Here is a 15,597-nt window from a genome sequence, read left to right on the forward strand (position 1 = left end):
ATAGACATTGTATTTGCTAAATACTGTATCTGTCAAACTTTCATATGGGCCAGAGGTTCAGTTATGTTTCTGTAACGATCCCGGCAGTCTGAGTCGGGTCCTGTCTGTGGACTAGTTTTTTCTGCTCGGGATCTCCAGTTTCCCGAGGGTTCTGGAACGCTCCGGGGAGCTCTCTTGATTTCCGCACCTGCATCCCATCAGCAATCTGCACACCTGGTCCTGATCATCACCCTTCTTAGGCTCTGGCCTAACATCCATTCCCTGCCGGATCGTTAGCCATGAACAGTAGGTTTACCAGAGTATCAGTCTTAGAGCTTCTAGCGTTAGTTTTGTTGTTTTGCACCTTGTTGGTTTGTTGTTTACTTACCTCCGTTTTGTTCCATCTGCAGTCACTCGTCCGGAACCTTCATCCAACCTCTGCCTGGTGGTCGGCGGCTGCCCGAGCCATGATTGGATCCACCACTGCCCCCCAACAACTAATCAACGCCGCCCGCTCTGTTCCCTGGATTATTCAGCATCACTCTTGAATTTGTAAATAAACACTCACCTTCGTTTCAACTTACCTTGTCCTGGTCTGCTTCTGGGTTCTGGCTTTGTAACTCGTGACAGAACGATCCGGCCAGTAATGAACCCAGCGGACCTGGACTCTGTTCGCCATGCCATTACCCATCAGGAGAAGATGTTGGGCCATCATAGCACGGAGCTACAGGAGATCGCGTTGGCAGTTCGGAACCTTTCTACCGGTCTGACGGAGGTCCAGAGCCAGCGCAAGTTTCCGGTGGAGGATCCACTACCGGTTTCACCCATCTCGCCTGCCGCGTCTGAAGCGGTGTCCTTCCGTGAGCCCAAGGTTCCGACGCCGGATAAATATGAGGGGAGCTGGGAAGATGCCGTTCTTTCCTTATGCAGTGTGGGTTAGTGTTCGATCTACAGCCCTACTCTTATGCCACAGACAAGGCTAGGATAGCCTTTGTGATTGAGTTGCTGCGTGGTCGAGCGCTGGAGTGGGCTTCAGCCGTTTGGGAACGACAAGACCCCTGCATGGCTTCATACCAGGGGTTCACGGCCGAGATGAGGAAGCTCTTCGACCATTCCGTCCGAGGGAGGGACGCAGCTAGGCGCCTGTTTCGCTCCACCAAGGAACTGCGCAGCGTGGCCGACTTCGTGATCGAGTTCAAGACGTTGGCTGTGGAGAGTGGGTGGAATGAGGAGTCTCTGCAAGCGGCCTTTTACCAGGGTCTGTCGGAGCAGCTCAAGGATGAGCTGATCTCCTATCCGAGCCTAGTGACCTGGACAGCTTGGTAGCCTTGTCTATTCGGGTGGATAATCGAGTCCGAGAGCGAAGGAGGGAGAAGCAATGGGGTCCGTCCAGTCGATCAGCTTCTCAGTTCCCAGTCGGGTCGGGTGGTGGACCAGAACACGTCGATCATTCTCCACCACAAAGGATTAGTGGAGAGGTCCTCTCTCCCGATTCTGAACCCATGCAAGTGGGGCGGCACGGGTTAACCAAGGAGGAGCGTCAACATAGACGTAAGACCAACTGCTGCCTCTACTGTGGTAGCTCGGGACATTACATCTCCACTTGTTCCCGGCGGTCGTCAAACTGCCCGGCTCGCTAAAGTTGGGAGGACTTTTAGCGAGCCAGTTTCAACCTCTCAGTACCTCTGTCAGACCCCGTTTCCGGCTACCCTTGTGAACAGGAATCAGAGCTTAGCGATTAACGCTTTTATCGATTCAGGTGCCGATGGAAGCTTTCTTGATGCCGAGTTGGTGGAACAGCTGGGGCTTTCCAAGGAGCAATTGCGGAAGCCATTGAGGCGACCACTCTGAACGGCAGTAGTCTGGCACGTATCACGATGAGGACTGAACCGGTTAAGATGCTGTTGTCGGGGGAATCATTCGGAGATGATTTCATTCTTCATTCTGCCGTCTTCCCATGTTCCTCTGGTCCTTGGATACCCCTGGCTGAAGGAACACAATCCCACGTTCGATTGGGTGACGGGCAAGGTAACGAGTTGGAGCCTTGATTGTCATGCTAACTGTCTCAAGACTGCCTGTCCCCATTCGGTTCCCAGTCAGGTGATTGAGGCTAAACCCCCAGATTTGTCCCTGGTTCCCGAGACATATCACGATTTGGGGGAAGTGTTCAGTAAGCAGAAGGCTCTGTCACTCCCTCCCCACCGACCATATGATTGTGCCATCAACCTGTTCCCTGGAGCTGTCTACCCCAAGGGAAGGTTATACAGTATCTCCCGCCCTGAACGTGAGGCTTTGGAGACCTACATCAAGGAGTCCCTAGCTGCTGGTCTCGTTCGTCCCTCGTCATCACCCCTGGGGGCAGGATTCTTCTTTGTGGGTAAGAAGGATGGCTCTCTTCGACCGTGTATTGATTATCGGGGGTTGAATGACATCACGGTCAAGAACAAGTATCCCCTGCCCTTGATGAGTTCTGCCTTCGACTCCTTACAGGGTGCTACGGTGTTCACCAAGCTAGACCTACGCAACGCGTATCACATGGTCCCGGATCAGAGAGGGAGACGAGTGGTTGACGGGTTTCAATACACCGATGGGTCACTTCGAGTATCAGGTGATGCCGTTTGGACTGACCAATGCTCCAGCGGTATTCCAGAGTATGGTGAACGGCGTCCTGAGAGATATGATCGGTCTCTTTGTGTTTGTTTACCTGGATGACATTCTGATCTTCTCGAAGGAACCTTCCGACCACGTCCAGCATGTCCGGCAGGTTCTGCAGCGATTGTTGGAGAATCGCCTGTTCGTGAAGGCCGAGAAGTGCGAGTTTCACGCCCACACGACATCCTTTCTCGGGTACATCATCTCCAGGGGAGAGATTAGGATGGACCAGGAGAAGGTTAGAGCGGTTCTGGAATGGGCCCAGCCCGGTACGAGATTGCAGCTCCAGAGATTTTTGGGGTTTGCGAATTTCTACCGCAGATTCATCCGGGATTACAGCCGTGTGGCCGCTCCGTTAACTGCCTTGACTTCCAGTATCAGGAGCTTCAAGTGGAATCCGGAGGCGGATCGAGCGTTTCTGGATTTGAAGAGGCGATTCACCAACGCACCGATTCTCTCTCAACCGGACACGGCCCGTCAGTTCGTCGTTGAAGTGGACGCGTCTGATGTGGGAGTTGGCGCCATCCTGTCGCAGCGATGCTCCACGGACAGTAAACTCCATCCCTGCGCCTACTACTCTCGTCGCCTTTCGCCTGCGGAGAGGAATTACGATGTGGGTAACCGGGAGCTTCTCGCGGTGAAACTTGCCTTGGAGGAGTGGCGCCACTGGTTGGAGGGGCGGAGCAACCGTTTATTGTCTGGACTGACCACAAGAATCTTGCTTACGTGCAATCGGCTAGACGTCTCAACTCCCGTCAGGCCAGGTGGTCGTTGTTTTCGGACGATTCAATTTTTTCCCTGACGTTCCGACCTGGATCTAAGAACGGCAAGGCGGACGCCTTGTCTCGGATGTTCTCCAAGACGGAGGAGGGTGGGTCCAAGACCGAGACTATTCTCCCCGGAACTGCGTCGTGGGAGCTGTTAGGTGGAAGATTGAGGAGGAGGTGATGGCGGCTCTTCGGACGCAGCCCGGTCCCGGTAACGGTCCACCCGGTCGGTTGTTTGTGCCTGAGTCGGTTCGTCCTGCGGTCCTCAAATGGTCCCACGCCAGCAAGATGGCTTGTCACCCTGGCGTGGCTCGGACGATGGCGTTTCTTCGCAGAGCGTTTTTGGTGGCCTGCCATGGCCGAGGATACTCGGGGTTATGTTGCTGCCTGTCCAGTGTGTGCGCAGAATAAGGGTACCAATCGGCCCAGCTCTGGACTACTTCACCCCCTTCCTATTCCCCGGCGACCATGGTCGCATCTGGCCCTGGACTTTGTCACTGGGTTGCCCGCTTCTGAGGGGAACACGGTCGTTCTGACTATCGTGGACAGATTCAGCAAGTTCGCCCACTTTGTGCCAATTGCCAAGCTTCCCTCTGCCTCGGAGACGTCCGAGATCCTGGTTAGGGAGGTTTTCAGGGTCCACGGGTTGCCCAGTGATATCGTTTCCGACCGTGGTCCTCAGTTTACCTCTGCTGTCTGGAAGTCCTTCTGTTTGGCCATTGGAGCTACAGTCAGTCTCACATCTGGTTTTCACCCCCAATCTAATGGTCAGGCGGAGAGAGCCAACCAGAAGATGGAATCCACGCTACGCTGCCTGGCCTCTTCCAACCCCACCTCCTGGGTCTCTCAGTTGCCTTGGGTTGAGTATGCCCACAATACTCTCCCTACATCTGCCACTGGGATGTCTCCCTTCCAGTGCCTGTATGGCTACCAACCTCCCTTGTTCCCTTCTCAGGAGAAGGAGCTCTCAGTGCCTTCTGTTCAGGCCCATATTCGTCGTTGCCACCGGACCTGGCATCGGGCCAGAAAGGCACTCCTTAGAGTTTCGGACCGGTATCAGCTCCAGGCGAATCGTCGCCGGATCCCCGCTCCCACCTACACCATCGGGGATAGGGTCTGGTTGGCCACACGGGATCTTCCTTTACGGACTGAGTCTAGGAAGTTGTTACCGAAGTTCATTGGTCCGTTTGTGGTGGAGAGGGTGATCAACCCGGTGGCAGTTCGACTCAAACTCCCGAGGACGCTCAGAGTCCATCCCACCTTTCATGTCTCCTGCCTCAAGCCTGTTTTCCTCAGTCCTCTGTTGCCTCCTCCGCCTCCTCCTCCTCCTCCTCGGATGATCGGAGGTGGTCCTGCCTACACGGTGCGACGCATCATGGATTCCAGACGGCGGGGCCGGGGTTTCCAGTATCTCGTGGACTGGGAGGGTATGGTCCTGAAGAGAGGAGTTGGATTCCGCGGCGACAGATCCTAGATGCTGACCTCATCCGTGACTTCTACCGCCTCCATCCTGGCGCTCCGGGAGTCCGCCCGGTGGCGTTCGTCGGAGGGGGGGTACTGTAACGATCCCGGCAGTCTGAGTCGGGTCCTGTCTGTGGACTAGTTTTTTTCTGCTCGGGATCTCCAGTTTCCCGAGGGTTCTGGAACGCTCGGGGAGCTCTCTTGATTTCCGCACCTGCATCCCATCAGCAATCTGCACACCTGGTCCTGATCATCACCCTTCTTAGGCTCTGGCCTAACATCCATTCCCTGCCGGATCGGTAGCCATGAACAGTAGGTTTACCAGAGTATCAGTCTTAGAGCTTCTAGCGTTAGTTTTGTTGTTTTGCACCTTGTTGGTTTGTTGTTTACTTACCTCCGTTTTGTTCCATCTGCAGTCACTCGTCCGGAACCTTCATCCAACCTCTGCCTGGTGGTCGGCGGCTGCCGAGCCATGATTGGATCCACCACTGCCCCCCCAACAACTAATCAACGCCGCCCGCTCTGTTCCCTGGATTATTCAGCATCACTCTTGAATTTGTAAATAAACACTCACCTTCGTTTCAACTTACCTTGTCCTGGTCTGCTTCTGGGTTCTGGCTTTGTAACTCGTGACAGTTTCATGGTCAAGAACAGAGCATATTTCTTTCCAAACTGTTGGCTCCACCATCACATGCCTCTTTGTTACTGGTTGAGGCTCTGGGACCAGCCTGATCACATCTTCTGGCCGGTACCAAATAACATCGTCTCTCATAGGCCAGAAGAACTTGTTTTTGCCAATATGACTCATGGTTCTCACCAGAGCACAACCCTCAGGGTCCACATCCTGTATAATGCCAGGGTAAGGATCCCCATCATACCGTACCACACACCAACTTCCAATCAGTCCCTCATGCAGGTCTATGATGGGTTGAGATGTGCTGGTCAGATATTGGTGTTTTATGTTGTGAATGTGCTTTCCCATCTTTTTTTTCAGTTGGTCAGAAAAGTCATCCAAAAGTGTCTTCAAAGTCCCATATACTTTTTCCTTCGTTGTGTGGTGAACTTTAATCATTTCTTTGGAGCCGTCTTTTTTCTTTTTTTCTCTGTCCTCCACAGAGCTTCTCCATTCAAACCACCAGGTTTGCTCCCCAGCATCGAAGGCAGAGGTTTGGAGTTCATGGTCTTTACAATCCAGACACTCCCTGTACATGCATTCTTTTGTCACATTTTTGCATGTAACTGAATACATGAGATCGGTGACTTTGGACGTTTTAATGACTTTGTGAAAGAACAGTTTGTTTGCCATGAACTGTATGTTTGAGTGTAGCTTACACAGACATGTGTCTCTGTCTTTGATCGTTGGTTTAACAATCCAAAAGGGTCGCTTTTTGCAAAACTCTGCATAGGAGAGTCTGACTTGGGATTCTCGTGTCTAAACTTCAGGTGCAGTGTCTGCATAGAATCCACCAGGAAGCGCTTTTGCATTTTATTTTTCATCTTTGTAATTGTCTCTTTCTTTCCAGTAGTGGCCCTACTGTTATCGTCGCGTTCTAAAAACTTTGTTATCTTTTCCTTCACTTCTTGGCTGACTCTGTTTCGTTGTGTTTTGCGGGTGTATTTGAGTTTGTCGGCCCTTGTCATGTTTGTCCTGATTAGTTTTGTAGAGAATCCAAACTCCTTCTTGGCCATGGTGACCAGGCGGTATTTTTTAAGATCTTGCCAGCCACAAGTTTGGAGATCAGTTGCCGAGCTTTACGATTGTCAACATTCTGATACTTTTTTCTTATTTCTGACATAATGGTGTTATGGAATAGGAGTGTCTTCTTTAATTGCTTGCTTTCTTGCTGCATCTGTTGCTTTGTTTTCATTTTAGGTGACTCTAGGATCCCCAGGTTCTTCTTCAGTCGATTACTTCTTTTTTGTATTTTTCAACTTTTCTGAGGGCATCCTCAAGCTTTTGTTTAATGTCATTAAGATCTCTGTACACCTTTGCTTTTGCCTTCGCAACCTTTTTTCTCCCTCTTTTCCTCTGTGGAGTTCTCTCTGGTGTAGGCTCCACAGCTGAGGTGTTTCAGGGATGTCTTCTGCATTAACACTCATGTTGTCTGGTGATGGTGGTGGTGTTGTATGTGCCATGAAACTATTCACTGCTGAGACCATTTTCCATTTCCTACGTCTGTTTCGTTGAGAAATTCGCCACTGTCTTCTCATTTTTCGTTGTTCTCTTTTCGGCATTTCTGTCACAGATTTAACAACACCTTGTTGCTTTTTCTTCAGGTATCTTTCTCTGTCCTTCTTGAGGGACTCTGCATATTTAAGTGGATCTGATTTTATTCTTTCTCTGTATGATCTTGACCTCTGTGCTGTGGTATTGCTTGCCATCTTAAAGAAAGAGCCAAGACATCATGTCAAACCTACTTATCTATTGTTCTCTTATTTACCAACAATATTGTAATATTGTTAAAACTGTTTTTGAATTTAGTATCAGTATTATAGCCCAAATAATTTGCTGTTTAGCACGAACAATGTCATTTCCACCACAACCTGTCTTTACCACCACAATGAACACCGTGGTGGAAATGACTGTGGTGGAAATGACATTTCCCCACTTTCCCTCTAAAATCTCATGCTATGTTAGCCTGCTAATATTAGTTTTAGAGTTAGCATTAAATATACTGTAACGATCCCGGCAGTCTGAGTCGGGTCCTGTCTGTGGACTAGTTTTTCTGCTCGGGATCTCCAGTTTCCCGAGGGTTCTGGAACGCTCCGGGGAGCTCTCTTGATTTCCGCACCTGCATCCCATCAGCAATCTGCACACCTGGTCCTGATCATCACCCTTCTTAGGCTCTGGCCTAACATCCATTCCCTGCCGGATCGTTAGCCATGAACAGTAGGTTTACCAGAGTATCAGTCTTAGAGCTTCTAGCGTTCGTTTTGTTGTTTTGCACCTTGTTGGTTTGTTGTTTACTTACCTCCGTTTTGTTCCATCTGCAGTCACTCGTCCGGAACCTTCATCCAACCTCTGCCTGGTGGTCGGCGGCTGCCGAGCCATGATTGGATCAACCACTGCACCCCCAACAACTAATCAACGCCGCCCGCTCTGTTCCCTGGATTATTCAGCATCACTCTTGAATTTGTAAATAAACACTCACCTTCGTTTCAACTTACCTTGTCCTGGTCTGCTTCTGGGTTCTGGCTTTGTAACTCGTGACAGAACGATCCGGCCAGTAATGAACCCAGCGGACCTGGACTCTGTTCGCCATGCCATTACCCATCAGGAGAAGATGTTGGGCCATCATAGCACGGAGCTACAGGAGATCGCGTTGGCAGTTCGGAACCTTTCTACCGGTCTGACGGAGGTCCAGAACCAGCGCAAGTTTCCGGTGGAGGATCCACTACCGGTTTCACCCATCTCGCCTGCCGCGTCTGGAGCGGTGTCCTTCCGTGAGCCCAAGGTTCCGAACGCGGATAAATATGAGGGGGAGCTGGGAAGATGCCGTTCTTTCCTTATGCAGTGTGGGTTAGTGTTCGATCTACAGCCCTACTCTTATGCCACAGACAAGGCTAGGATAGCCTTTGTGATTGAGTTGCTGCGTGGTCGAGCGCTGGAGTGGGCTTCAGCCGTTTGGGAACGACAAGACCCCTGCATGGCTTCATACCAGGGGTTCACGGCCGAGATGAGGAAGCTTTTCGACCATTCCGTCCGAGGAGGGGGACGCAGCTAGGCGCCTGTTTTCGCTTCACCAAGGAACTCGTAGCGTAGCCGACTTCGTGATCGAGTTCAAGACGTTGGCTGTGGAGAGTGGGTGGAATGAGGAGTCTTTTGCAAGCGGCCTTTTACCAGGGTCTGTCGGAGCAGCTCAAGGATGAGTTGATCTCCTATCCAGAGCCTAGTGACCTGGACAGCTTGGTAGCCTTGTCTATTCGGGTGGATAATCGAGTCCGAGGAGCGAAGGAGGGAGAAGCAATGGGGTCCGTCCAATCGATCAGCTTCTCAGTTCCCAGTCGGGTCGGGTGGTGGACCAGAACACGTCGATCATTCTCCACCACAAAGGATTAGTGGAGAGGTCCTCTCTCCCGATTCTGAACCCATGCAAGTGGGGCGGCACGGGTTAACCAAGGAGGAGCGTCAACATAGACGTAAGACCAACTGCTGCCTCTACTGTGGTAGCTCGGGACATTACATCTCCACTTGTTCCCGGCGGTCGTCAAACTGCCCGGCTCGCTAAAGTTGGGAGGACTTTTAGCGAGCCAGTTTCAACCTCTCAGTACCTCTGTCAGACCCCGTTTCCCGGCTACCCTTGTGAACAGGAATCAGAGCTTAGCGATTAACGCTTTTATCGATTCAGGTGCCGATGGAAGCTTTCTTGATGCCGAGTTGGTGGGAACAGCTGGGGCTTTCCAAGGAGCAATTGCCGGAAGCCATTGAAGCGACCACTCTGAACGGCAGTAGTCTGGCACGTATCACGATGAGGACTGAACCGGTTAAGATGCTGTTGTCGGGAATCATTCGGAGATGATTTCATTCTTCATTCTGCCGTCTTCCCATGTTCCTCTGGTCCTTGGATACCCCTGGCTGAAGGAACACAATCCCACGTTCGATTGGGTAACGGGCAAGGTAACGAGTTGGAGCCTTGATTGTCATGCTAACTGTCTCAAGACTGCCTGTCCCCATTCGGTTCCCAGTCAGGTGATTGAGGCTAAACCCCAGATTTGTCCCTGGTTCCCGAGACATATCACGATTTGGGGGAAGTGTTCAGTAAGCAGAAGGCTCTGTCACTCCCCTCCCCACCGACCATATGATTGTGCCATCAACCTGTTCCTGGAGCTGTCTACCCCAAGGGAAGGTTATACAGTATCTCCCGCCCTGAACGTGAGGCTTTGGAGACCTACATCAAGGAGTCCCTAGCTGCTGGTCTCGTTCGTCCCTCATCATCACCCCTGGGGGCAGGATTCTTCTTTGTGGGTAAGAAGGATGGCTCTCTTCGACCGTGTATTGATTATCGGGGGTTGAATGACATCACGGTCAAGAACAAGCATCCCCTGCCCTTGATGAGTTCTGCCTTCGACTCCTTACAGGGTGCTACGGTGTTCACCAAGCTAGACCTACGCAATGCGTATCACATGGTCCGGATCAGAGAGGGAGACGAGTGGTTGACGGGTTTCAATACACCGATGGGTCACTTCGAGTATCAGGTGATGCCGTTTGGACTGACCAATGCTCCAGCGGTATTCCAGAGTATGGTGAACGGCGTCCTGAGAGATATGATCGGTCTCTTTGTGTTTGTTTACCTGGATGACATTCTGATCTTCTCGAAGGAACCTTCCCGACCACGTCCAGCATGTCCAGCAGGTTCTGCAGCGATTGTTGGAGAATCGCCTGTTCGTGAAGGCCGAGAAGTGCGAGTTTCACGCCCCACACGACATCCTTTCTCGGGTACATCATCTCCAGGGAGAGATTAGGATGGACCAGGAGAAGGTTAGAGCGGTTCTGGAATGGGCCCAGCCCGGTACGAGATTGCAGCTCCAGAGATTTTTGGGGTTTGCGAATTTCTACCGCAGATTCATCCGGGATTACAGCCGTGTGGCCGCTCCGTTAACTGCCTTGACTTCCAGTATCAGGAGCTTCAAGTGGAATCCGGAGGCGGATCGAGCGTTTCTGGATTTGAAGAGGCGATTCACCAACGCACCGATTCTCTCTCAACCGGACACGGCCCGTCAGTTCGTCGTTGAAGTGGGACGCGTCTGATGTGGGAGTTGGCGCCATCCTGTCGCAGCGATGCTCCACGGACAGTAAACTCCATCCCTGCGCCTACTACTCTCGTCGCCTTTCGCCTGCGGAGAGGAATTACGATGTGGGTAACCGGGAGCTTCTCGCGGTGAAACTTGCCTTGGAGGAGTGGCGCCACTGGTTGGAGGGGGCGGAGCAACCGTTTATTGTCTGGACTGACCACAAGAATCTTGCTTACGTGCAATCGGCTAGACGTCTCAACTCCCGTCAGGCCAGGTGGTCGTTGTTTTTGGACGATTCAATTTTTTCCCTGACGTTCCGACCTGGATCTAAGAACGGCAAGGCGGGACGCCTTGTCTCGGATGTTCTCCAAGACGGAGGAGAGTGGGTCCAAGACCGAGACAATTCTCCCCCGGAACTGCGTCGTGGGAGCTGTTAGGTGGAAGATTGAGGAGGAGGTGATGGCGGCTCTTCGGACGCAGCCCGGTCCCGGTAACGGTCCACCCGGTCGGTTGTTTGTGCCTGAGTCGGTTCGTCCTGCGGTCCTCAAATGGTCCCACGCCAGCAAGATGGCTTGTCACCCTGGCGTGGCTCGGACGATGGCGTTTCTTCGCAGACGTTTTTGGTGGCCTGCCATGGCCGAGGATACTCGGGGTTATGTTGCTGCCTGTCCAGTGTGTGCGCAGAATAAGAGTACCAATCGGCCCAGCTCTGGACTACTTCACCCCCTTCCTATTCCCCGGCGACCATGGTCGCATCTGGCCCTGGACTTTGTCACTGGGTTGCCCGCTTCTGAGGGGAACACGGTCGTTCTGACTATCGTGGACAGATTCAGCAAGTTCGCCCACTTTGTGCCAATTGCCAAGCTTCCCTCTGCCTCGGAGACGTCCGAGATCCTGGTTAGGGAGGTTTTTCAGGGTCCACGGGTTGCCCAGTGATATCGTTTCCGACCGTGGCCCTCAGTTTACCTCTGCTGTCTGGAAGTCCTTCTGTTTGGCCATTGGAGCTACAGTCAGTCTCACATCTGGTTTTCACCCCCAATCTAATGGTCAGGCGGAGAGAGCCAACCAGAAGATGGAATCCACGCTACGCTGCCTGGCCTCTTCCAACCCCACCTCCTGGGTCTCTCAGTTGCCTTGGGTTGAGTATGCCCACAATACTCTCCCTACATCTGCCACTGGGATGTCTCCCTTCCAGTGCCTGTATGGCTACCAACCTCCCTTGTTCCCTTCTCAGGAGGGGAGCTCTCAGTGCCTTCTGTTCAGGCCTATTCGTCGTTGCCACCGGACCTGGCATCGGGCCAGAAAGGCACTCCTTAGAGTTTCGGACCGGTATCAGCTCCAGGCGAATCGTCGCGGATCCCGCTCCCACCTACACCATCGGAGATAGGGTCTGGTTGGCCACACGGGATCTTCCTTTACGGACTGAGTCTAGGAAGTTGTTACCGAAGTTCATTGGTCCGTTTGTGGTGGAGAAGGTGATCAATCCGGTGGCAGTTCGACTCAAACTCCCGAGGACGCTCAGAGTCCATCCCACCTTTCATGTCTCCTGCCTCAAGCCTGTTTTCCTCAGTCCTCTGTTGCCTCCTCCGCCTCCTCCTCCTCCTCCTCGGATGATCGGAGGTGGTCCTGCCTACACGGTGCGACGCATCATGGATGCCAGACGCGGCGGGGCCGGGGTTTCCAGTATCTCGTGGACTGGGAGGGGTATGGTCCTGAAGAGGAGTTGGATTCCTTGGCGACAGATCCTAGATGCTGACCTCATCCGTGACTTCTACCGCCTCCATCCTGGCGCTCCGGGAGTCCGCCCGGTGGCGTTCGTCGGAGGGGGTACTGTAACGATCCCGGCAGTCTGAGTCGGGTCCTGTCTGTGGACTAGTTTTTCTGCTCGGGATCTCCAGTTTCCCGAGGGTTCTGGAACGCTCGGGGAGCTCTCTTGATTTCCGCACCTGCATCCCATCAGCAATCTGCACACCTGGTCCTGATCATCACCCTTCTTAGGCTCTGGCCTAACATCCATTCCCTGCCGGATCGTTAGCCATGAACAGTAGGTTTACCAGAGTATCAGTCTTAGAGCTTCTAGCGTTCGTTTTGTTGTTTTGCACCTTGTTGGTTTTGTTGTTTACTTACCTCCGTTTTGTTCCATCTGCAGTCACTCGTCCGGAACCTTCATCCAACCTCTGCCTGGTGGTCGGCGGCTGCCGAGCCATGATTGGATCAACCACTGCACCCCCAACAACTAATCAACGCCGCCCGCTCTGTTCCCTGGATTATTCAGCATCACTCTTGAATTTGTAAATAAACACTCACCTTCGTTTCAACTTACCTTGTCCTGGTCTGCTTCTGGGTTCTGGCTTTGTAACTCGTGACATATACACAAATTACACATTATTAAATTAAATGTATCCAGTTATTTTTACATCCATGTGAAATATTAGCTGTTTGGAAATGACGACCAATAAACATACTCTCAGTTTTACTCATATTTACCTTGATTTTTCTTCTTTTCATTACCCCCTGTAGAGGACACCATTTCATCCAGCCATGTGTTCCACTGTGGAGTTTCTGTTGCTATGGTTACTAAATATACAAACCTAAAACACTGATCCCAGGATTCTATTTTGTACAGTGTGGTGGAAATGACAGTGACCCCCAAGGGACAAGGGGTTCTATTTATGAAAATATAGGAAAATGTGAATATGTATCACAATATATAATATGTAGAATTGAAATAAATGGTATTTTATCATTTGTACTTGAAATCTACATTATTTAAATATTTAATTTAGAATTAAGCGAGGTTGAAGATACAAAGTCTGGCTTAGGGACAGAGGGAAAACAGTAAAAACCATGCATAAAAGGCCTCATATTATATAATAAAAAGAATGATTGAGCCATGATACATTTTTTATAAGTTCCCCTTAGGGTGGAGTAAGTATGACAAAAACAAAAAAGAAGAAATGTTTTTTAGTTTTTATTATTTCATCCAGGGACAAGAAAAGTACCATAGTTAAAGAATCACCCAGCTAGTTTATCCAGTGACCACCGCATTTGGAAGTACAACTACTGACTGAAATGTAGCTGACTAGTTAGCATTCTGACTCACACTGGCCATGCAGTAGGAAAATACACAGCTATCTCGATTTAAGAGCTCATGGCAGAGATATTAGAGAAAGGAGGATCTAGGAATCTCATTCGTCAATGAATGGAGGAACGTATAACACCTCACCCAGCAGACTGTCGAACAATTGCGTTTACATTGTAATGACGAAATTCTTCTTCTTCTTCAGCGGGCGTTAATGGTGGTTGGCATCCAATATCTTGCATTACCGCCACCAACTGGACTATAGTATAAATCCATTATACTTTAGGGACAAGCAGAAATGTATGCAATTACTGTATTTCCAGGGGGAGTGTCATGCTTTTTCAATTTCAGTAAGTGGGAGAGTTTAGTATTTTATTTATTTATTCCAGGGGAGGGTAATGTAATTTGTAATTGATTAAATGTCAGTATTTGTCACCATTTTGGAATTTACGTAATGTATTACCAATTCAATTCATGGGACTTTTTTTGGCATGGGAAACATATGTTTACTTTGTCAAAGCAAGTGAAATAGATAATAAACAAAAATGAAATAAACAGTGAAAAATTAACAGTAAACATTACACTCACAAAAGTTCCAAAAGAACAAAGACATTTCAAATGTCATATTATGTCTATATACAGAGTTGTAACGATGAGCAAATGGTTAAAGTAAAAAAGGGAAAATAAATAAACATAAATATGGGTTGTATTTACAATGGTGTTTGTTCTTCACTGGTTGCCCTTTTCTTGTGGCAACAGGTCACAAATCTTGCTGCTGTGATTGCACACTGTTGCTTTCCCCCAAATAGATATGGGAGTTTATCAAAATTTGATTTGTTTTCAAATTCTTTGTGGGTCTGTGTAAATTGAGAGAAATCTGTGTCTCTAATATGGTTGTGGTGTATTAACATTATGACTGTTTTGGAGGAACAAGGAATGTTGTTTATGTTAGTATCAAAAGGGAATGTTTTAGGGTGACGCCCCAGGGGAGACTGGTGATTGGCCAGAAGAGGGAGCATCATTTTATATAAATAGGGGGGAAAACGAAGGAGAGGGCAGAACGAGCAGCCATTCTGAGGCGTCGCTCTCCGGGTGTCATGTCACCTGTCACTCATGCTGAAGCTTGTGGTCTGAATAAACCTTATGATCAACGTTCAGTATGAGCAGACTCCTTTTGTTCATCAGCAATAATTGCCACCACTCACTCGATACGACATGGTCATACAATTGGCAGGAGGTTAGGAAATGCAGCTCAGTTTCCACCTTAATTTGTGGGCAGTGTGCACATAGCCTGTCTTCTCTTGAGAGCCAGGTCTGCCTACGGTGACCTTTCTCAATAGCAAGGCTATGCTCACTGAGTCTGTACATAATCAAAGCTTTCCTTACGTTTGGGTCAGTCACAGTGGTCAGGTATTCTGCCACTGTGTACTCTCTGTTTAGGGCCAATTAGCATTCTAAATTGCTCAGTTTTTTTGTAAATTCATTCCAATGGGTCAAGTAATTATCTTTTTGTTTTCTCATGATTTGGTTGGGTCTAATTGTGTTGCTGTCCTGGGTCTCTGTGGGGTCTGTTTGTGATAGTGAACAGAGCCCCAGGACCAGCTTGCTTAGGGGACTCTTCTCCAGGTTAATCTCTCTGTAGGTGATGGCTTTGTTATGGAAGGTTTGGGAATCGCTTCCTTTTAGGTGGTTGTAGAATTTAACGGCTCTTTTCTGGATTTTGATCATTAGTGGGTATTGTCCTAATTCTGGCCTAATTCTGCTCTGCCTGCATTATTTGGTGTTTTACATTGTACACAGAGGATAATTTTGCAGAATTCAGCATGCAGAGTCTCAATTTGGTGCTTGTCCCATTTTGTGAATTCTCGGTTGGTGAGTGTATTCTCTCTCACTCTGTGTCTGTACCTGTCTCTGTCTCTCACT

This window comes from Coregonus clupeaformis, chromosome 11 (genome assembly GCF_020615455.1).
Source record: "Coregonus clupeaformis isolate EN_2021a chromosome 11, ASM2061545v1, whole genome shotgun sequence".
Classification (NCBI taxonomy): domain Eukaryota; kingdom Metazoa; phylum Chordata; class Actinopteri; order Salmoniformes; family Salmonidae; genus Coregonus; species Coregonus clupeaformis.